This window comes from Sarcophilus harrisii, chromosome X, assembly GCF_902635505.1.
Source record: "Sarcophilus harrisii chromosome X, mSarHar1.11, whole genome shotgun sequence".
NCBI classification, from domain to species: Eukaryota; Metazoa; Chordata; class Mammalia; order Dasyuromorphia; family Dasyuridae; genus Sarcophilus; species Sarcophilus harrisii.
This window is the reverse complement of record NC_045432.1, coordinates 1,619,368-1,644,377: the sequence shown is the minus strand read 5'-3', so window position 1 is coordinate 1,644,377 and position 25,010 is coordinate 1,619,368. Positions and strand designations below refer to the sequence as shown.

The following is a 25,010-nucleotide window of genomic DNA, read 5'->3' as shown; positions in this document are numbered from 1 at the left end:
TTTCCTTGCTCTGCAGCACAAATAAACTTTTGTTAGCCCAGCAGAATTTAATCCCTGCCATTGAAGAGGGACTGATGCTCACTGGTCTGGCTCCATCATTGTAAATTATTGTTTAGGTGAATCTTTTAATTAATGTAAATGAAAAAGGACAAGAGGCATCTAAGCCCCTATGATAAATAGCCCAACTACTGGGCTCTAAGATGCTTGTCCTTGACTTGTTCAAAGAACTGGGCATAGGATGTGGTCTCACTCCTCTTCCAGTGAAAATCCAGATCAAATTAACTACACTACTTTTGGTCCAATATAATCTTTCTAGAGGTAAATTTTAGTGTCAAGCTAGGAAGCAGAAGCTAGTTCCAATCACAGGTTGCCATGGTGACTGGTGGTTGCCAAGGATACCTGGAATCTTGACTTGCAGGCATTCAAACTACCTCTTCATTAGACATCCATTATGATCCATTAGGAGGAGGAGAGAGTTTCTTCCCAGTTTTGTACTGGACTGCCAGGTGAGAAAATATTTAAATCACCAGGAGCTACAAAATATCAGGAGATACCTACATATGTACACACAGATACTATGAATACTATATATATTGGGAGACAACAAAACAAAGACAGTTAGAAATACAGAGACAGAGACAAGCTGAGACAGAGGAAGAGAAACAGATTCCAACTGTATAAGAGTATGAACAAGAGGACACATAGAACAAGCAGTTATTGCTATGAGACATGCATCAGGAAAGGGAATACACATCATCCCACGCACTCTGGGGACCTCACTGTTGTCCTTCCAAACAGGAGAGAAGAAACTGAGCCCAAATAAGGTTAAGTTGTTGTCCAGGGTCATACAAGATAGTATCAGAGGCAGCATCTAAACCCAGGTCCTCTGACTCCACAGAAGCCAAAGCTCTTTCCAGAATTCTGCCTCCCAATGCAGCTTTTGCTACTAAATCCAGGTTTCCTTAGGGGAAATCAGAACTTGACTTGTAATTCTCAGCTCTAACCCTAACCTTAACCCTAAAGAACTTTAAGGTTACATGTGAGCAATCAGACTAATAACAACAAATACGGGGCAGCTTTTATGTTTATCTGGTGAAAAATGTAAAGTACAAAGGTGTTCTACTTAATCACAATTTCTGGAATATGAACAGCTGACACTTAAGAAATGCTTCTTTGATAAGCTGGGCCCATAAAAGTTAACACAACTCTTCTGCCTCCTGTCTATCTCACCAGAGTTTATCCTTTAGATGAGGTCTTCCATCTAACAAGGAGAAAATACCACGATCAGGAGAATGCTTCCTCTTCATCTCCTGGGGTCCACCTTGCACATTATTGCTGTCCTGAGGTCTCTATGCTAATTAACATAATGACACTTGGAAGTGTCATTCCCACCAGTGGAAGTCTGATGGGACTGATGGGAGTCTAGCCCCATAAGTGGATTTAGACAAGTTTCCATCTGGGAACTTGAGCTGCCTTCTATTGAATGCTGTGTTTCCACTTCCAAAACTCTATGCAGCTCTTGTGTTTTTTTTTTTTTTTTACTATTATTATTATTTAGTATTTTCTTTTTCCCCAGTTACATTTAAACAAGATTTACCATTTGATTGTAAAACTATGAGTTCCATATTTTCTCCCTTCTTCACTCCTCACCCAGGCCATTGAGAAGGCACAAATGAAGTCATGTAAAACATTTTCATAAAAGTCAAGATGTAATGTTGGAGGGGATGTGGGAAAACAGGGACACTAATACATTGTTGGTGGAATTGTAAATACATTCAGCCATTCTAGAGAGCAATTTGGAACTATGCTCAAAAAGTTATCAAACTGTGCATACCCTTTGATCCAGGAGTGTTACTACTGGGCTTATATCCCAAAGAAATCTTAAAGAAGGGAAAGGGACCTGTATGTTCCAGAATGTTTGTGGCAGCCCTCTTTGTAGTGGCCAGAAACTGGAAAGTGAGTGGATGCCCATCAACTGGAGAATGGCTGAATAAATTGTGGTATATGAATGTTATGGAATATTATTGTTCGGTAAGAAATGACCAGCAGGAGGATTTCAGAAAGGCCTGGAGAGACTGACATGAACTGATGCTGAGTGAAATGAGCAGGACCAGGAGATCATTATATACTTCAACAACAATACTATATGATGATCAATTCTGATGGACCTGGCCATCCTCAGCAACGAGATGAACCAAATCAGTTCCAATGGAGCAGTAATGAATTGAACCAGCTACACCCAGCAAAAGAACTCTGGGAGATGACTAAGAATCATTACATTGAATTCCCAATCCCTATATTGTTGCCCACCTACAATTTTTTTATTTTCTTCACAGGCTAATTGTACAATATTTCAGAGTCCGATTCTTTTTGTACAGCAAAATAATGCTTTGGACATGTATACTTATTTTGTATTTAATTTATACTTTAATATATTTAACATGTACTGTTCATCCTGCCATCTAGGGGAGCGGGTGGAGGGAAAGAGGGGAAAAATTGGGACAAAAGGTTGGCAGTTGTCAATGCTGTAAAATTACCCATGCATATGACTTGTAAATAAAAAGCTATTAAAAATTAAAAAAAAAGTTAAGGTGTAAAAGAAAACATAGGTCCCCACCAAAAACTCCTCAAGAAAAACAATGTCAAAACATTAATCTTTAATCTGTATTCAGATACAATCAGTTCCTTCTCTGGTAATCTATAGATTTTGTCACCATAACTCCTTCAGAGTTGCTTGGATCATTGCACTGCTGAGAATAACCAAGTAATTCATAGCTGACCATCTCATAATATTGCAGTTATTTTATAATTAGTGCATTTCACTTTGCATAAGCTCATGGAAGTCTTTCCAGGTTTTTGCTGAGAGCATACATCATCATTTGAATTAGCACAACAGTGTTCTATCAAAAAAAATACTACAATTAGTTCAGCAATTCCCCAATTGATAGATATTCCCTTAATTTCCAATTCTTTGTAGTGAGCAAAAAGCTGCTATGAATATTTCTGTACATATAGGTTTTTTTTCTTTTTTATCTCTTTTCAGATGCAGATCCAATAATGCTACTGCTAAATCAAAGTGTATAAACTGTTTTATAGTCTTTTAAGAAAAGTATAAATTGTTCTACACAAAGGTCTAATCAGTTTACAATTGCACGAAAAGTGCCTTAATATCTCATTTCCTCCCACATTTTCATCCAGCATTTTTCATTTTACTTTTCTGTCCAATTAGCCAATTTTATAGGTATGATATTGTACCTCAGAATTGTTTTAATTGGCATTTCTCCAATTGGGGCAGTTAGGTGGAGCAGTGGATAGAGCACCATCCCTGAAGTCAGGAGAACCCGAGTTCAGATCTGATCTCAGATCCTTATTTCTCACATTTCTTCAATAAATAGTGAGTTAGAGCATTTTTTTTTCTTATGACTATAAATAGTTTGATTACATCATCTGAACATGTTCAGATCTTTTGATCACTTATCAACTGGAGAAAAGCTCATATATTTATGAATTTGACTCTATTGTCTATGTTTGAGAAATGAGGCTATTTATTAGAGAAACTTTGCTTCGAATATTTTTCACTTTTAGGATTGCTAACTGTAACTCAATACTATATCTTCACCTCTTTATTCAATTCTGTCCTTTCAATCGGTCCATTTTTGAAAGTCTTTTGCTTCTATCACATCCCCCAATCTTCCCTCCATTCTTTTATCCCCTTCCTTTCCTATTTTCCTGTAAGGTAAGGTAGATTTCGAATTTAGTGTGTATATTATTCCCTCTTTGAACTAAAACAAGGCTTACTCACCCCCTTTCCAGCTCCCTCTCCCCTTTCAATGTAAAAGCTTTTTTGACCTATTATATGTGAAATAATTTGCCCCATTCCACCGTTCCCTTTCCCTTTGTCCCTCTTCATCCTTAGCTGTTAGTGAGAGCCAGTTTGCAGGTATTTACACTTCCCAAGACGAAACCTACATCCTTGGATTTTTCTTCTGATCCTCTCTGATTGTCCAAGAAGGACCAGTGTTCTACCCCAACTTTTGTGTATTTTTATTACTCTACCTTCACCTTAGTTGCCATTTTGTCTTGGGAAATCTGGTGATCTTAGAATTTTTTGGCCTAATCCTCCATATTCCTAGAATCCTCTCTTCTTTAGAGTTATTAATCAAAGCTTTTTAGAGGGGTTTAGGGGAGAGCTCAGGCCACTCCTGGATTTTACTCCCCTAGCTTGGATCCCCCACCAGCAGGCAAGAATCAATAACTATCAAAAAGACTAATAACTGGTAATTGGTAATAATATTACTAATAGTAAAAAAATAACACTTCTTTATTTTGTCATGGTTTCAAAGGCATTTTGGAAACATCTCTTTTGAACCTTATAATCACTCTGTAGCATAGGTAATCACCCCCATTTTACAAATATCAAAATTGAGGTTTAGAGAGTTTTAGTGGCTTGACTATGGGTTACACAATGAGTAAGACAAAACGTCAATCTAGGCATTGTGACTCCAATTCCAGTTGTTTGTCCACCATAGAAAATCACCAGTAGTTTGGCAGCTAGTGTTGGGGAGAAAAAAGTCCCAAATCTAAAGTAGTTTTGAAAGGAAATTTATGGAGTCACTTGGTAGAGGAGACTGAGTTATAAAGCAGGGTGTGGCTCCTTCTCTAATTAGAGTCTGGAAGATTTATTGTATAGCATATAATCCCCGAACAGAAACAGCAGGGGAAGACACCCCTGAGTACCTGGGTTACCCTCCTCCCCTCTCCCCCGTCCCTCTTTACTTGTACACTCTTTGTCTCCTTCTTCCTGGAGGAGACTGAGATGTCCCTCCCAGATTACCCCCTTCCTCCTCTGTTCTGGTGGCTTTCAAGAATCCACATCTCATTTAAGGGCTGGTCCCCCTTGAGGTTCATTGGATCCCCTCAATGATGCTTGGGATAAGGTAGCATGCTGAATGCTGAAAGGATCCTCAGGTTTCTGCCTCACTTTTTCTTCATTGCATGGGGGAATTGCCCAGCAGCGGTTACCTTCAGTTTTCTCCAGCCCATATTTGGCCAGGGACAGACATGCATACATGCCAGGGTATCCCTGTATCCCCCCCAGTCCCTGACCTGCTTTATCTCTTGTCTGAAGAAAGGAGGGTGAGACTTGTCGCTTCAAGTTTCAAGAGTGAACAAAGATAAGCTAGAGGAAACCATAGTTATATGGTGGTTTGTTTACAAAAAGGATTCAGGATATTTATGGAGGGAAAGCTCAATATGAGAAGTAGATATTTAGGGCCAGGGATTTCTTTCAGTATTCATGAAATGATATCACAGCTGTAGCTGTCTCATTTACCTTATGCTTGGGCTTAGTACAGAAAATATAACTGGGTATAGAACTTGGTGCATTGCATTTGGTGGCTTTGCTGTACCTTGGGGGTCATTACCCCCACACACCTAATAATATTTTTCTCCACTGTCACTTTCAAGCCACCCTCTCCCCAAAACTAGAGTCCCAATAATATTGTTCCGTGTTTCCACAGTCCCTACTCTACCCTGTTCACCTGCCTCTCTTGCTCTATTCTCCTGCAAACACACACCTGCAGCTTGTGAGAATCCCTGACCACCCTATGTTATTCTGTGCACAGCACCTTGGCCTTCCCACCAAGCTAGTCATTGATATTCCAGCCCAGAGGAACTTCCTCAGTGTAGCTCCACGGCTCCTCCCTTGAAGCAGTTGCTTCCCCTAGCACTTCCTGCACAGGGCTGAAGATGTAGAGGAAATCTTCCTGTTCCTTCAGTGACTCACCAAGTGTTATTTCCCTCCAGGCAATTTTGTGCTGGGCCCCACGAGGTCAGACTCATGTAACCTGTTCTTTACAAAGTGCTGATCTGCTTGGGGTTTCTCATTCTCCCAAATGTTCCTGTCCAGCTTCCTGAAAAGGAAGCTCCCTCCTACAGAGCCCTCCATGTCCTTCTGAGAAAGGCAACCTGTGCTCTCTCCAGGCACAGGTATCTCTGGTGGAACTCCTCAACTGAAAGGAATGACGGATGGACTAATCTTTCTGAACATTATTCTGGGTCCCTTCTACTAGGTCAAATAGTGCCATCACCCCCACTTTAAAAATCAGGTTATACCATCTCATCGTGTTCACATTCTGCCCCATTTCACATTAGGGTAGGCCATTCTTATGTCACTGCAGGAATTTTCAAGGTGTACACAGTAGCTTGAGATATGAAGGATGAAAAAAGGGGCAAAACTTGCAGTTCTGTGGGGATCCTACCTAGGAGGGTGATGGTGTGTTCAGTTGCTGAATGAAATCAGATGAGATACCCCTTTCTACTGCTCTTCTTATTGAACTATGGTGAAAGTGCTTGAAATTGTGTCATCTAAAGCATGGAAGGACCAGTGGGATTGGAGGGGTACGTATGGGGCTTTGCTAGAACCAGTCAGCTCTTAGGGTTTCCACAAAGCGGCCTTTGATATTGATTTCCATGGCTTCCCCGAGACATGGACCTGCCTTAATGCTGAGCTGCCCAGATTCCCCTTTGCAGATGTTCCCATTCCACCAGGGCTGGCATGTGCTGCATCTCTGGAATATTTGCCAGGTGTCTGCATGGAGACAAACTGTAAGGTATTTGCAGGCAAAACTCCCGAGGGTAGAATGCCATGTGTCATTCTTGCAATCTCTGTCACCGGCAAGGAGCCCTAGTCCTGCTACAAAGGTGCAGATAACAATGGAGTCTCATGTTTACTCTGTGTGTTCTGGCCTTTGGATATCCATAGATAACTTAGCCACTTCCTGAAAAATGTTAATTGATGCCTTTTGAGGAAATCACCCGAACCCTTTCTTGATGGAGGCAATATCCCCAGGAAAACACTTATGGGGCAACAAAATCAGTAGATAGCTCCCTGTTAATGACCTTCATCAAGTTCTTGTATTTTGCTAAGATTTCCTTCTCTCTGTTCCTAGAAAAAGTCCGCCTAGATGAAGCAAGAATGTCTCTAGAGTATGCTCAGAGAGCTTTATGATTGAGAAGCCTTTGTATGGAACTCCACACAGCATTTGTTTTCTGTGGCCTTAAGGACAATAGCCCAAATACCACCTCAGCTATAGCTGTGCCTGTAACTGTCATAGCTGCCAGCCCTCACTCTTAGCCCTAGCAACCTTGCCTCAGGAACCCAGGAGTGGGGTCAGTGCCTACTTCCAGGTGGAAGAAGAACGGCAGACCCCTCCCCTAGCAGGCCGGGAGATGAGACCCCAGAGAAATGATTTGGGTGGGGCTCACTGATCCGGGTCTGATGTCACAACCCCCCCCCCCCTCCCTTTCCCCTCTGCTCTTGGAGACTGACATCACAATGACTGCTCCCTTCCACCTTTTATTAAATGTAAATCTCCTCAGTGTGAGGATGTGTGGGGATAAGAGCAATTGAAGGTGCTCCTCGTGCCCCTTTCTGATTGACCAATCCCGAGGGTCCTGCTAATGCCTAAGCAGCTGTGAGAGGTAAGTGCCCCTCCCCTGCTCCTGCCCCAAATCCTCCCTTTCTTCTCTTTCTCTTCGCTTCCTCCCCACCCCCAGGTTCCCATGAACTTCTTCTCTCTCCAATTGGCTTCTCTTAGTGCCCCGGGGGGCATTTGCGGAAGGGTGGGTAGAAGACCCTGAGATTATCAACACCTTTGTTTTGTGTGTTTTGTGTATGAAGGTCGGATCATCTGTGTGTGAGTGTCTGCACAGGTGCAGGTGGGAGTTTATGAACTTCTGTAAATCTGACTGTGCCAGATCTTCTGAGGCATCTCCTACCTGGCTAGGACTCTGTCTGGAGGCCTGGGAGATTGGTGGAGAGGTATTGTAAAGTGGCCTGGGGTTGAGTTGGAGACCAGCAGGGAGAAACATTTGGGGACACTACTTTGCTTCCTTCTTCAAATGGACGTTTCCTAATTTCTTTCTGTCTACTTTCCTCCCGTCCTTGGCTTGGACTTGGGAGCTTCCGAAAGAGGAGGTATCTCAGAAAAAGTTTTTTTAAATATACTATCCAATATTTACGCTAATATCTTGCATTGAAGAACAAAGGGGATGGAAATTATAGGAATAAGAGCATATCTTTAATAAAATTTCACTTCCAAAAATATAAATTTACAGGACAAAAATGTAGTGATTATTTTATTTCTCAAGATCTCTCCTTTTACAAAATCGTTCACCTCTAAATGTTTTTTTCCCCTTTAGAAGTCTTTTTCTCAGTTGCCTTTAAAAATAGTTTTTAATATTTGTTTTTCTAAGATTTTAAGTTAGGAACTCTTCCCTTACCCTTCTCCATATTGTCTCTATTAACTCTTTCCTTTGTTGTTCTTAAATGATATAGTTATATTTTGTTCTGGTTACAACCAGCACCTGGTAAAAGGGATTTTTTAAGTACATTGTTGCAGAACAAAAACGGGGAATTGTCACTCAACTTTCTTATTTCTATAATTTAGAGCCTGAAAGAAGAGAATTTTTTTCTAAATGTTCCTTGATTAGACAACTTTATTGCTTTTGACTATCTCCCTGTCTTTATAGGGGGTCTCTGTGCTTTATCCAATGCTTGCAATCATGTTTACATCAACAGCTCTCATCAAGTTGGAGTGCAGATGACATTTCTCAAGAAGACCAATAATATGTTTGAACTTCACCACAAGCAACTTTCAGAGGGTTGAGAACAAGTTTCTGGGAATCTACTGTCCTCTCTGCTGATGCATTGCTAAATGTTATTTTGCTGTTGATATGGGGGATTTGCATTTTAATAAGATTTCTGTCTTCCAGATTTTCCTGAGTGAGATTTTACATGCCCTTGCAGAAGGGATATCCATGCATACCTCGGTTTCTGGAAAGGATATCTCGCATAGATGCTGCTTGGGTGCAATTCACATCCATCTCCACTTTTATCAGCCTGCAGCACTTTTGGCAGAAAAGTGCCCCAAATGAATTTGGGTCTCAGTTCTTTGGGACAGGAATAATGGAGTCACAGCATCTGCCCCAACCCAGATATTCTGTCCCCTTCTCTCAGGAACTTCACTGGACCCAAAAGACACTGTAGTTTTTTCATGCCTATATAGTTACTGCCCCAGCCCCGGAATAAAAGAGCCATTTATGTTTTTGGATTCCTACCATAATCCAATCATAAGGACATTTCCCATGCACATCTTGCCTCAGATTGTCCAAAGTTATGTAGAATCTTCTGAGATCATCCAATTCTCCTCCTCTGTCCAATACTCCTATTTTTTTTTAAACTTACTTTTCTTTCTCTATATAAACTCTCATTTCACTCTGCTGCCTTGCCCCTCCCCCTTAGGGAGGAGGCCTGTAACATGCATCAGTCCTTAATCAAGCAAATGCCCAAGTAAATGCTTTGCTTGCTTTAGAGATGGTTTGAGTGTGAATCTTCAGGGACACCACCACACCTCAGGCCCCAGCTCTCCAACATCTTTGGCGTAGCCCCAGAGGGATTAAGAGTAGAATCAGGATTTTGAAAATGAGAGGCCAGAAGGTGTTATAGTAGCAGGAAAGAAAAGGTTTCATTCAGAGAGTAAGTAGCTGCAAATCTCAGTCCACATCTGGTTTCTTGGGTTAACGGTCTGCATCTACTGTCAGCTGCTTCTCAGCCTGGATCTTGCGAACAACTGTCTGCTTCAGATATTGGCTACTTTGGACCCAATTTTTTTTTGCCAATCATGTGTAGGTTCTGCAGTGCAGGCAGGCAGTTCTGCTCTTTTTAGATGCTCTTTTCAGAACAGATGAAAAGTTCAGATCTTTTCAGATTTTTCAGATACAGATGGATCTATAGGACTCCAAACCATGGAGCTTGGCTGGAGTTGGGGTGGTTGAATAGGACTTCAAGAGGACCTTTCCAACATGGCTCCATTGAGTGTTTTCAAAGAAGTAGTTGCTTTTCCAGTAGACCCATTCATGGGCTTTGTGAGGGATGTAGAAGACCCTTACCCAAAATGACTACTCAGAGATCACTCAGTAGAAGGCAGAAAAGTTGTTTATTGAAAACCTCCGGAGGATGAGCCATCCCATCGCGAGATAAGAAAGAGAAAGCTCGGTAGGAGGGCTAAACAAGTAGTAAAGATACATAGCTTTTATACAAGAAATTACATCACAAGTAAGAGAGCATTGAGAAGGGAAGGGGGAGGCATCTAATTGGTTGTTGCTATTTGGGGAGATTGGAATGGAAAGTTTCTGTTTCCCCAAAATACCCTGATTTCAAGGAAACAGAAAGTCAGGCCTTCAGGCTTAATCAAGCAGACAGTGGTCTAGCTAATAGACTAAATATCGATAAATGTCAAATACCAATAAATGTCCTCAGCTCAAGTTAAGTAAATATGTTTCTAGCTGGCCAAGGCTCAAGTAGGTTTGAGCCTGCACATATTATACAGGTCAGAGGGGAAACACAGAAATAATAAAATACAGAAAAAGAATTCATACATTCCTGTAAGTTCTTCACCTTATCTCTCTCTATTCCATACAGCTTCGATTAAGGGCTGTGGCTATGTTGGAATTTCCAAAGAATGGGACTCTGAAACAAGTTGGTAAATTTCTGCTATTTACTGAGCTACGCCAATACAGTATTGTAGGAAGGAGTCTATAGTTGCTGTGCTTCCCACCCATGACTACAGTGGAAATGGGCATCCTGTTACTATTTCATAAGGACTGAGCTTGTTGGAACCAAATGGTCTAGAGCCAACCAAGGCTTATCAGGGCTGAAAAAAGGACTTCAGGCCAGAGGATATCTAGTTCTTCAGAGAATTTTGCAAATGAGATTTTAAATATCCTCTGAACTCGTTTCACCATCCCAGATGCCTGGGGGTGAATAATTGGCTTGGATAAAAGCAGCTCAGTTAATGAAGCTCCTGTGAAATGAGTACCTATGTATTTCTTTAGGAACCCACCATAATGGATTGTTTTTTTCTAAGAGTAGTTTGGTATCCCGGAGCCTGTGGCAGTATGACAGGGCAACACTTACATCCACTGGAAAAACATATGGACCATACCAAAGTATCTTTGTACCCATGGACAGGTGCCAAGTGAGTGAAGTCTTTCTGATTGCTGTCAAAGTGTACTTCTGGGAGAAAAAAACTGCCTATGATCTGGCTGTACAGGCTTGGATGCATTATGCTTGGAGCAGGTGGGACCCATCTCATAGACACTGACAGGAGCCTTGTGAAAATTTCCCTCCAATATTTTTGGGCTGTCTACACCAAATAGTCATGTGTTCAATGGCTGAATGAATTATGGTGTTCCATCTTAAGGAAGGATAAGTTCTTATGGAGTACTACAAATCCATTTGCACTAACCCACAATCCTGTAGCATTATCAAGTTGCTATTCCTCCTTTTGAAGCATTTCTTGCTTTATGATAAGCATTATTTTCTGAACTTTAGCTATCTCCTTTAAACTAAGAGGCTAATGCAGACCTTCCAGATGAGTTGAATATGCTAAGGCCTTACCTTTGGGACAAAGTGAAAGTGGAGCCAACCCTTCAGTAATTAAAGAAGTTAAAGCTCAGGTTTTAGGTGCTTTGTCAATCTAATCTCTTTTCATGGGTATTAAAGTTGTTTTCTCTCTGTGCCTTAAATTATAATTATTGCTACAGCCTGAGGAAGCAGTAATCAGTCTAACAGATGGAAAATCCAGTTCAGCTTTTAATGGGCTATCCTCTGGAGGTGAGGAAGCCCAGATGTTTCCATAGAATCAAGTCACGTGCTAGCCCAACTGCATACCTGCTACCAATATAAATATTTTTCTTTTTTCCTTTTCCTAATCCACAAGCCCTGGCTACAGCCCAGAGTTCAGCTTCTTGTACCAAATGGGCATTAGGTAGTGATGAAGTTTCAACCACTTCTTTTGGTGGTGGTGGTGCCATAACGGGAAGGCAAATCACCTCCCTCATTCCTCAGGAAGGATCCATCAGTGTCACTCAAAAAGTAGGGGCATATGATTGAGATGAACTAGCATGCTATGTAAAAATGACCAACAGGATGGTTTCAGAAAAAAAGCTTGGAAGATATATAAGGAAATGATGTAAAATGACACAAGCAAAACCAGGAGTACAATATACACAGCAATAGTAATTTTCTAATTGTTGTCAACTGTAAAAGACTTAACTGTTCTGATTGAGATGATTATTTGAAAAAAATTCCAAATGATCCATGGTAAAAAAAAATGTCATTCATCTCCAGAGTTAGAACTGATGATTTTGGGGTGCACTCTGAAACACTTGTAATGTTCTTGTTGGTTTTCTGGAGGTCTCTGGACCAGCCTTCTTTTCTAGTTCAGTAATCACCACAAGAATAGCCAGGTCTTAAAGTCCAAATCTTTTATTATCTCTTTCACAATCTAGTTTCCTTGCCTGGGGCTGGGCCGCTTTCTGGAGAGCCTTTCAGACCAGCTTTGGTCTCAGTGAGGAAGTGCAGGAGGCCAGCCACCATGGTGGTGTGAGATGAAGTGAATGAATCTGGCTCTGACCCTGGCTGAGTTTGTCCCAGATTATATGCTCTACCCTGAGTATAAACCAATCATTATATCACTAGGAAACCATTATTTGTTGTAAGATTAAATCAATCATACTGAATTTAGAGAACTATCAATCACCATACTGAACTAGATAATCATTGTATCATCAATTCCACTGACTTACCACCTTGTAAGAATTCTTGTTTTAAGTACAAGAGTTCTGGCCCATAACAAACACTGTTTTAAAATCTTTATTTTTCTTGTGGGTTTTTGTTTGTTTGTTTGTTTTGTTTTGTAGTGGTTAAAAAAAGAGAAATAATCAAAAGGCATAGACTAGAAAAAGAAGATTCAGAAATTATAGTAGTCAATAACAGTGTTTGATAAAGCAGAAAGTAAAAGTTATGTGGAAAAAAATTCTCTATTTGATAGAAACTATTCGCAAAACTGGAAATTATTTTGGCAGAAATTAGGCTTATACCAAAACAGTACAATCAAGTTGGATATGTGACTTTAATAAAAAATACCATGTGAAAAAAAAATCATATACCTCTCATAGATATGGGTAAGAAATATAGTCTTGACAAAATGAACAATTAAGACAAAGTACAAAATTTGTGATTCTGATTACTTAGCACTGAAAATCTTCTGTACAAACATTATTCATGCATTTAGGATAAGAATGGAAGTGAAAAAATAAAAAAAAAATCTTTGCCTCAAATACCTCTAATAAAGGATTAATATACAAAGTACAAAACTAAATATATATCTATATATACAAATGTATGTATAAATACATGTATGTACATAACAATTCCTCTATGAATAAATTGTGGACAAATATAAACACTTCTCAAAGAAGAATTTTAAAGTATTCACAACCACATGAAAAAAATCCTCAAAATTACTAATGATAAAAGAAATGAAAATTAAAAAAAAAAAAAACAACTTTAAAGGAACCCCTCACCCTCTGGGAATGAACAAAAAACCTCAAAATATCAAAAGTCAAAGTTCGAGAGATTGTGAGAAAATAGACAAAGTAATAGATTTTTAGTACAGCTGTGAAATGACACCTCCATTTCGGAAAGTAATTTGTTATTTTAAGGAATTAACAAAAATGTTCATAACCTTTAAAACAAAGACTCCATTTACTGGGCTCCTACCACTCCCTAAGAACCCATTAATAAGAAAAAAGTCCCCATATACACCAGAATATTTATTATGGGCATTTTTTTCTGACAGCTACAAATTAGAAACAAAGTAGATGCTCATTGACTGGGCAATGATTACTAAACAAGGTATGGAACGTGAATATTGGAATAATAAAACTGGGCTTTAAGAAATGATCAGGTGGTGAGTACAGGGCAGTATAGCAATGCTCTTTGGGAACTGTTGCAAAGTGAATTGGGGCAGAGCCAAGAAAGCAGTATGTGTACTTGATAACTACAATAATTTAAATTGAAAGAATGAAAGACCAAAATTTTTAAAGTACCTGCAACCAAATGTGGGAATGAAAAGAAAGCAGGAGAAGACACCATCATCCTACCAAATCCAGGAGAGGAGAGGTTAGTGGTATTAGAGATGGCACACCTTTTCCTGAATGCAACAATACCTGTGCTCATTTTTTTCCTTCAAAAATAATATTAGCTTTGCATTTTTCAAAACACATGCAAAGATAGTTTTCAACATTCACATTTATAAAATCTTGTGTTTCAAATTTTTTTCCCTCTCTCCCACCTCTTTCATCCCCTGGACAGCAAATCATCCAATACAAGTTAAACACCCAATGCTTCTGAATGTATTTCCACATTTATTATACTGTGCAAGAAAAATCAGATCAGCGCCTGTGCACCGTGGTCCCTTTTGTTCCCTTCTTGCATTTCTCTTTCCTGCTGCTAATTCCAAGCATATGTTGCTGAGGAAAATGTGTTCTCAGGCTGATGATGAGAAGCATTTTCAGCTTATGTCGAAGGAGGTGAAGATCCTTGGGAGCAGGTGAGTGGACAGAACACTTAGTTTGGAATCAAGACCTGAGTTAAGTTCCTGCCTTTCAACCTTCATAGCTATGTCACCCTAAATTAAAAAGGCAACACAAACTTTATTGAAATATAGAAAAAAAGAACAAAACGTTAATGTGTCTCTTTTGAATGAGAATGAGAAAATTCCCCCAAATGGAAAAGAAATCAAAATACTTTTGCCACTTCATATTAGATCTGATACAATTGAAGTTTATTTACCAAGGATGAATCCAACTTAACTGCAGAAAAGATAGCAAATTTATATAAGCAACTTGTGAAAAAGAAGGGGATTTCAAGAAGTATTGAGGTCATCTCTTATGCTAGATTAGAACATGATTATAAACCTCATCAAGCTAAGTAGTGTTCTTTGATCGGTTTTGACGTTTTTCCTTGCTCATGAAAGAGTTAGATGAGTTCTAGCTTCACACAAAGAAAAGTAATTCTATTACAGAAAGAGAATACCTTTGTCATTAGAGTGCTCTACCCAGAATTTGTCAGAATACATCAATAGAGTTATCTGAATATGTATGTTGACTACCAGTAATCGTGGTTGCTGCAGTACAACACATGTATGTCACACATGAAAGCCTGTTGATCACCTACTGGAAAATATTGTTGCTGTGGTGGATGTGCTTTCAAAAAAGTTGCCTGGGTTGTGAGAGAGTGTAATAATTTTACACCAGAATACAAAAAAAAATCTCTTTCCCTTCTAAATCTTTTCTTCATTTCTTTCTCATTTGTGTTCTCAATAAAATTAGAAACAAAAGTACGTCAAAACAGTTGTCACCAAACCTGGCCAGGCTGTAGTGAATCCTGAAAGTGGTTTGAAGGTCATGAACTAGAAACAGAAAAGAAGGGCACAGGAGAGTCTGACTCTGATGATGAGATTCCCCAACTAGTTTCAATCTAAGCATCATCTCAGAAGTGTCCAAAGTGTGACAAAACAAGTCAGACAAAGGATTCTACAGCACAGAGCTTCAGTGCTGAAACACAAGTAAAAAGTCCTGTTAAAAATAGGTGGGGGCAGCTAGGTGTCGAAGTGGATAGGGCATTGGCCCTGAGTTCAAGTCTGACCTCAGACACTTAATACTTCCTAGCTATGTAACCCTGAACAAGTCACTTAAACTCAATTGCCTCAAGGAAAAAAAAAACAGGTCTCCAAAGCTGTGGAGATGTCAAAACAAATTAAGATTTCCTCAAATTGGGAGAAGACACCAGCCCATGACAAATTTAAGAAGTCAAGGATCCCTCCCCCAAAGAACTTGACAATGAAAGTAACTCCTTAAAGTGTAAGTCCTGAAAATGACTCCCAAGAAGTTGAGTTTATTTAATTCTCATAATAAAGTAAGCAAAATTGAACGACTTTAAAACAAAATCTATTTTTACTTTTTTTTTCTTTATATGATGAAAAAAAATTCAGTACCATATCTATGTGTTTGACTGAGTTCCCTTAATATGTTGTTGCATTTTTTCCAGAACCAGTCTTCCTCATATGTTTTAAATATGTCTTCTCTACTCCTTTCTTGCAAATTTTACCCCTTATGACAAAGTGTTTCTTGCCAGATATCATGCATTTGTTTGCTGTACTAAACTAGTCTAGATTTTCCTCAAGGCAAAAATTTATACAAAGTTAGTGAAGGCAAGAGAATGTTATTTGCTTTTGTAAGATGTTTGACTGTTCTCCCATCCCTTATTCCTTCCTTATAGCCAGAAGGTCCCCTACTCAGAAGTAGGTTAGCTGTAGAATTCAAATATTCAAGATAGACCAGATAAAATGACTGATGATACAATTAAAAAAAAACATTAAACATTTATTATGTTTGAATTCTTGGAGCATTTATTGGTTTTAATTTAAAACAAAGATAGTAAAAAAAAAAATAGATGTCTTTTCATTTAAATCTTCTTATTTTATTTTAGTTTCACAAACCCAAAAGCTAATAGGTCATTTTTAAGAATTTCAGTGCAAGAATAAATTTCTGAATTAGTCATGGTTTAAAATTTAGGTAACAAAAATAACAATTTAAAAAAAATGAAAGTTCCTGACTTCAGACCCAATGAGATACCTCTCTGCCCAGGAAACAATTGGAACTTGTTCAAAATTGAGACACTAATTTATATTTTAATGTATTTAACATCTACTGGCTATCCTGCCATCTAGGGGAGGGGGTGGGGGGTAAGAGGTGAAAAATTGGAACAAGAGGTTTGGCAATTGTTAATGCTGTAAAGTTACCCATGCATATAACCTGCAAATAAAAGGTTATTAAATAAAAAAAAAAGGAAAAACAAAAAACAAAATTGAGACACTGACCAACAGAAAAGACAAAGTACATTATGTACAGAAGAAACAAATGAAATAAGATGTCAGGCTAATAAACCCAAATACAGCAGTTGTAGAGAGGGGTATGGGGGGGCCACATTTTTCAATGATAATAATAATAAATAATAAAGGAGATGGGATGAGGGAAAAGTCATTTGGCAGTAATTTGATAGCACATCAACACCTCGCACCATCTATCAAATTAAACGACAAAGAGATACATGAATTAGATAGAAAGGGGCAATCAATAGCAATTCAGAGGAGCAAGAAGGAAATTTCAACTCTATGGATAAGGGAAGAAGCCATGATAGAACAAGCAATGGATAGTATTGCAGAATATAAAATGGACAATCTGGCTTCTATCAAGTTGAAATGTTTTAAAATGAGAATGGTAACAGTTTAATGAGGAAAAAACATATTTTCTATCAAGTCATTTAAGGACTGTTACATATGTGTTAGAAATAACACTCTGAACCTTCAAAATGGCTCAATTAACATACTCAGGATAAGTAAAGCAGTTAAACTTTTTTAATACACTCCTGCAGTATATTACAATTATCAGTCATCAATTTTAACTTGCAATGTTGCCCTAACCCACCCACCTCTCCTCCTCCTCCTTCTCAGAGTTTCATTGGAGGAAACCTTTCACAAGTCTCACATGTCACACCACTCACACTGTATGCACTCCTTGTTATGTGGAGACATAAGAACTCTATCAACCTCAATTGTCTAAGGCCCAAGTTATCTATCAGTCTGGTAAGTATGTGGGCCATGGATTACTTCCTAGCTCCCTTTTGCTCACAGTAGAGAAGAAGCAGACCATCTTATCTCTCCCTGAACCTGCCTCAAAGAACCAACTGCATACTTTCCTGGGCATGGCTGGATTTTATGGGATCTGAATACCTACCTTTGGGATTATTTTCAGGCCTCTCTACGATTCATACATCCCATGTTCAAAGATGCCAATTAATACCATCCTCGGGGTATGTAACTTAAATAAACATGATGTAGGCTTGCACAAAGCTCCTATCCTTTCATTGACCCCACTTGTTTTAGCCATTTTCAGTCCTGGGTCTCCTTATCAGAAACTTTGTTTTAACTAGCTTCCTGACCCACAAAATGATTGGTCGGAGGGAGCTCTGTTAACAGGATATTTTAACCCTCTCCTTCATCCTGACTGTGTTTTTATTTGAATAATTTATTTTGTGATTGTAGTTTGTAACAGTACTGCTGACCAAGATAGTATAGACCACTGACTGAACTCCTCCTCCAACTCCTTATATTTATAATGTAGTCACACCTGTGGAAATGGAAGGAACATTGTTCTCCCATCGTTTCTCATATAGGCAAGATATACAAGGAACTGATGGCAACATATGAGATAAAGAGATATTCTCCAAAGGATATGAACTGGAAGTTTTCAAAACCAAGTAATACAAACGTTCATAGCTTTTAAATTTTGCCTCAATCACAACCCAGCTACACCTCGGGCTGTTTGAGAAGTGACAGCTGGGACAATGTTGCTCTGTAAAGAGCTGGGCAGGCCAAAACAAGGTATAATTTCCTTTAGCAAAAAATTTTAGCCTTCTCAGTCTTGCAGGGGAAGGTTTTAACCAGTTAGCAAAGGTGTCAACAAAGACCAAAAGCAGTTTGAAACCCCTTCAAGGGGCATATGTGTGAAATCTACCTGCCAATCCTGCCCTGTGTATATACCCCTCCTTTGGACAGGCTCCAGGAGAGGGAGAGTTTAACAGCCTATTCAGGATTTTTCACAAGAGATTGGAGGGCCTTTCCCCAATTCTAAAGCTCTGGTGAGGACAATGACATTGACCCTCTGAGCAGAGGCCAGGGTTGCTTTCAGGGTCATAGAAGCCTTGGCCTGATCAGGGCCCCAATGGGGGTAAGCATATCAGGGCCTTGAATGGAATTGTAGAGAGGACTGAAAATAATCCCAAAGGTAAGTATTCAGATCCCATAAAATCCAGCCATGCCCAGGAAAGTATGCAGTTGGTTCTTTGAGACAGGTTCAGGGAGAGATAAGATGGTCTGCTTCCTCTCTACTGTGAGCAAAAGGGAGCTAGGAGGTAATCCATGGCCCACATACTTACCAGACTGATAGATAACTTGGGCCTTAGACAATTGAGGTTGATAGAGTTCTTTCCTCACAATCACACTGTAGAAACAGGATAGTCTGGAAATTGATAACTGATAATAGCTGGTTGGAAGTCTTCCTGACAGCAGAGAGTAAGTCCACATCACACCCTTCATGCTGCTGCCAAAGTGATCTTCCTAAAGCAGTCTGACCATGTCATGGAGTAGGTAATAAAGTACCTAATTATAACTCTTTGCAAATGATATGATGTTATATTTAGAGAATCCTAGAGAATCAACTAAAAAACTACTATAAACAATTATGTACAGAAGAACTTTAGCAGTGTTGCAGGATACAAAATAAATCCACATAAATCATCAGCATTTTTATATGTTATCAACAAAGTCCAGCAGCAAAAGATACAAAGAGAAATTATATTTAAAATAACTGTAGATAATATAAACTATTTACACAATTGAGCTAGTGTGTTTGAAAATACGGAACTGAGTTTGCTGATAATTCAGCAGAGTCATTTATAAAGAGAAATCATGCTACATATATATCTTAAAATTATGTTATTGTGAAAGACATTGTTCTGTGACCAACCCTAATTTTTGTTTTATATAATCTGACTCTCAGAAGGAATGTTGTTAGTTTCTGGAGACTCCATCTTGTGCAACATTCACAATGCCCCAATAATTGTTCCAGGACCTTATGTTTTCTTATGATTTCAACCTTAAATGCACTCTTCATTAATCTGAGGAGGAGGGGAACATCCCGGTTACCGAAATCTCTAGTTTCCTGGGAGTTCTCTCCATCTCCCCCTTTTTTGTTTATTGAGGTGCTCTCAAGTCTTGAAGTCTGAGATCCTGCCTGGGGATATTCTCCACAATTCTTTTAACATTAGTCAGAAAACAGCTTACAGATACAGATACAGATAAATATAAGTTAAATTACAGCAAATGCTATAAGGATAATTTCATGCCCAATGGCATCAAATGTTTCTTGTACTCTCTTAATCCAGTTAGCAATTGTTTGGGCAGTCTGGTCAGGTTCTAGATTTTCATGTGATTTTTTTTTAATCTAATATATCAGCAATCCTTTGAAGATCTTCAATAACCAATGTAATATTTGAATTTCCCCATAATCCATTAAGGTGATTTCTAATTTTATCCCATTCCCACTCTGATTCATTGTATCCCTTGTTAATCATACAGAAACTAATGAATCTGTAATCACATATCAATCTTTGTCTAATCCTCAACAATTCTATTTCTTGTCCCATTTCAAGGACATTTTCCCTTAATTAATTTATAGCTTCAAAAAACTCCTTATCAATTTTATTCTGGATAGTAAACCCTTTAGAGTTGTTCAGAGTGAGTTCATGCAAATAATAAGCTTGGATCACTTGATTTTGAGCAGTTGTTATAGCAAGCAAGGCACTGGAAGCTAAAATAGAAATGAACGCAATTATACCAAAAACAATACATGAGACATATCTTTTCTTTCTGCTTTTGCTGAGTAAATGTTCAATGTTCTGCAAGGAATGGTCTGCTCAAGTGTAATACCAATCACCACTCTGTAGAGGTAACATATTAAATGAAGGTTTCATAATAACAAATACAATAGTGATATTAACTTTACTTCCTATGCATTCAGAAACCTTGCATTCCTTGCAAGTAACATTATAAACTCCTTCTACCTTTGTTATTGTAATTTCTCCCCCCAAAAGCATAATCATTCCCCAAACATGCCTGCACTGTAGCATTATATGACACACTCATTTCTTTTCTGAAAATACACCTCTGTAGAGGAAAATGGTAATGTAGTTTTCCAAAACTAATCATTTCTCTTTTGATTATTTCCTCACCAATTCAGTTTGGTGTATTCCCCCATGTATATAGTGAATAGGAGAGTCATTATGCCAGGACACATAAGTCTGATTCCAAAGTGTGTGACAAAGTCTCTGCTGAGTTCTACAGTCCAGAAAACGAAGATCAGCTTCTTCAGAATCTCATTAAGTCCCAATCTGGGTGATATATGGATTCTGCAACTGAGAGCTGTTGTTTCACAGTTGCATCCCAATATACCCTTATCAATAGTTAGACTGAGGAAATGTTGCATGCTTTGTGACACTACAGACTTAATGCATTTTTACGCAGTTGGAGGATTGCAACATTTCTACTAGTCAAAAGCCTGTGAAAAGGGTCATATTTATAATGAAAATTAATAGGTTGTATTAGACTACACAGCTGTCAAAGCTAGCATCTATAGTAACACATAACGAAGAATCTTTAGTAAGTAATTATTGAACAATTTGATTGCACCTCCATTCTCACTAATACCAAATTACTTAACTAAATGCTGAGATCCATTACCATATGTGTGGCTCAAATTGGTGAGGGGTCACCATTTAATAAAAAGCTGGAGAGATCTCTAGGAGCAAAGAAAAAGTTTATTGTACATTCTCGAGTGAATTGGGCGTCCCTCCCATTGATCAGACAATCAAAGGGAGGAGGCACCTTTTGGGACAGGTTTTACACTTTAAATAGTCCCTAACACAAACACCCCTCCCACCACTGACCATCATCTCATTGGCTGAGGGTCTTAAATTCTAAACTCAGGAACTACCCAAGAAATTGAACTTGACCAATAAGTACATAGTTGCCCATACTTGATCAAAACAGGGAGAAAATGATGTCATGGAAGGATAGCAGATAGGGGACTTAAGTATGCCCTTGGATCAGTGCTCAAAGTCCTTCAGGCCTCCTCAAACTCTGAAGTAGATGAAGCCTTACTCGATTATCACAACTGTCTTGAAAGATCTCACCTCATCTCATTCACATACAATAGAATTTCAGGAATGAATTCTCCCCATCCATCTACTCTCACCCAAGGTGAGCTGTATAATGCCCCAGAAGGTTTTGGTTTTTCCTTCTCCCAATTTAAGTTGTGCCACCACTAGCATCAGTTACAGGACCCATGCTTCTAGATTCCCTGATGACGTAGTCCTCTGTGAGTCTTTTTTTTCCCTTTTATCTTCATGCTCTGGATTAATTTGGACAAGGCAGCTACAGCTTTCCAGGATCCACGGGTCTCCTGCATCTGTGGAAATACAAAGAAAACCTCTACCCAAATTATTACCTTTATCAGGGCCCCTCCACATCCCACTGACATCCTTCCACATCACATATTGTGACTGGAGAGCTGGGTAGCAGAGCTGGACCCTTAACCTTTTCTGTTCCTTTTTGTTTGAGGAAAAATGATGTAGTGAAGAAAAAATTAAATCACCTGGAGTGTGGGGTATGTTACTCAATGTGAGATAATTAATGGCACATAGTGCTTTGGCAAGTCTGTTCTTGAAGGACTTCTCTCTCTGCCCCCTTTTACTTATCAAAAATGATTTTCAAAGTTCTATTCTTAAGCTCTACTTTTCCTGGCTTTGATGAGCAAATTTTTATAATGTTATACAAAGAGAGGGGATCAGATGAGATCCCCTGAGGGCCTTTCTCTTTGCATGTTTTGTATAAAGTTCCTCAGTTGTTCCCATTCACTGATAATGATTTGGGGGCTGCTGGGGCACCCAGGAGCATTGTTGTAAACATCCTGTACAAATGTTCTTAACTTATTTTTCTCAGCCATTACTTCCGTTTTTAACATGATTAACTGTAAAAGTTTAAAATCTTTCCCTTCATTCTTCTATCCTTTAACAATTTGCCCTTTCATTATTTTACGTCTCCATTTGCTCCAAAAAGTGAAAGTAAAGATGAACCATGCATGTGAGTGGCCATGCTGGAGCCTTCCCCTTACCTTAACTTAGACTTTTTTTCATCCAGCTGCCCAAAGGGTACGAATCACCAAAAGACTTTCTTCAATACGGTTCCCTAATAGGTCTATGCTTGCCTTGTGAGCTGGTTGACAAGATCAGTGCCTGATAGGATCAGGGTCTGACACAATCAGGGACCAGTTGAGAGCCATTTGTTGTGACTAGCACAACATAAAGGGGCTAGTTAGTAGTGGTTGAAAATAAGGAGACTGGGTTGCTGATAATTCAACAGATGTTTATTAAGAGAAATCATGATGCTTAGATGTCTTAAAATCATATGTTATTATGAAAGGCATTGTTTTTTGACCAATCCTGGTTTCTGTTTTCTATGATCTAACTCTCTAAAGCATGTTGATACTTTCTGTAGATTCAAACTTGTGGGAAGTTCACAATGCCCCATTAATTGTGCCAGGACTTTGTTTTCTCTTGATTTCAAGCTGAAATGCACCCTTAATTAATCTTAAGAGGAGGAGAGCACCCCAGTTACCAAAGTCTCTATCTTCCTGGAACTCCCTGCAATTTACAAGTCTACCTGCCAAGGCAAAGTCAGGGACTCCATGAACATAATTACAAAACACTTTCCACACAAGCAAAGTCAGATCTAGCCAATTGGAAAAATGTCAAGACTCATGGGTAGCCTAATAAAAATGTCAATACTACTTAAATTAATCTACTTATTCAGTGCCCTACCAATCAAACTTCCAGGAAATTACTTTACAGAGCTAGGAAAAATAATAAAGTTCATCTTGAAGAAGAAAATATCAAGAATTTCAAGGGAATTAATGAAAAAAATGCAAATGAAGGTGGCCTAGCTGTACCAGACCTAAAACTGTATTATAAATCAGTGGTCATCAAAACCATTTAGTACTGGCTAAGAAATAGAGCAGCAAAACAGTGGAATAGGTTAGGTTCACAAGACACAGTGGTCAATGACTACAGTAATTTACTATTTGATAAATCCAAAGACACAGATTCTGGGATAAGAACTCACTATTTGACAAAAACTGCTGGGAAAATTGGAAATTAGTGTGGTAATGTTGAGGTCTAGATTTGGGGTACCTAAATGAAAATGGGGTTTAGCTGAGGTCTAGTGGCAGGTTTGGGGTACAGGGAATCAAATGGAGCTCCCCTGCAACACTCCTGGATTCGGAGCAAGGATACAGTAAATGAGGTCTAGTAGTGTTGCGAGTCCTCAATAAAGGCATTTATTGGCCCTAGAGCTAGATTGATAAAAGAGGTTTATTGGGTTTGGAAATAAGGAGATAGGTGAAGATGGAGATAAGGAGAGCACCAGACAAAGGGTCCAGTGGACAGAGGATTGTCACATGGCTGGCATATTTGGAATCTCTGCAAAGAGGGTGTGTGGTTCAGATAGCATTTAATAAAAAGCTGGAGAGATATCTAGAAGCAAAGCAAAGTTTATTATACAATCTCGAGAGAATCGGGTGTCCCACCCGTTGAGCAGACAAACGAAGGGAGGAAGCACCGTGGGGGCCAGGGTCAACACTTTATGTCCCTAACGAAAATACCCTCTCCCACCACTGACCCTCATCCTTATTGGCTGAGGATCTTACATTCTAAACTCGGGAACTACCCAAGAAATTGAACTTGATCAATAAGTACATAGTTGCCCATATTTGACCTAAACAGAAAGACACTGATGTCATAGGAGGATAACAAGGGGACTTAAGTATGCCCTTAGGGGATAGGAGGGAGGGAACTTAAGTATGCCCTTGACTTGATGCCTAAAGTCCTTCAGGCCTACTCCAACTCTGAAACAGATGAAGCCTTACTTGATTTTCACAACTGTCTTGAAAGATCTCACCTCATCTCGTTCAAGGGGATTCCCAGTGTGGCCGTTTTATAAGAGGAGATTTAGCTCGAGGGGCCTGTGGGTGTAGCCCCAAAGTTGGCTTAGATCGGGATGGGGCTGGGCAAGTCCAGATCTTCTATTGGAATACAAAGGGACCAGGATTTGTGGGTTAAAGGATAATTACATTAACTGAGGGAGGGTTGGGAATCAAAGATAGGAATCTTTCCCATATCATTCCCCCCTCAAGCAGTTGGAACATAAATTCATTTAAGAAAAAAAAAAAAGACATGGGGCAAAGTATCTTATTGAGGCAGAATTGAAGATTTTCTCCTTCCAAGATTTTCCAAATTTGGGGGTCCCCTCTTCATCCCCCCGTCAAGTAGTCACCTCTAAAGGCATGTGGGGAAAGGGGCAACAATCTCCTCTTAACTGCTTCGAGCTGGCAAAGGTCGTAGAGATTTGGGGTTCATACCAGGAGGT

General features: G+C 39.1%; 1 pseudogene; it reads left to right on the top strand.

Annotated features, from left to right (window-relative positions):
- The first annotated feature begins 14,388 nt into the window (after positions 1-14,388).
- Positions 14,389-24,703, top strand: LOC105751125 (annotated as a pseudogene).
- Positions 24,704-25,010: the final 307 nt, after the last annotated feature.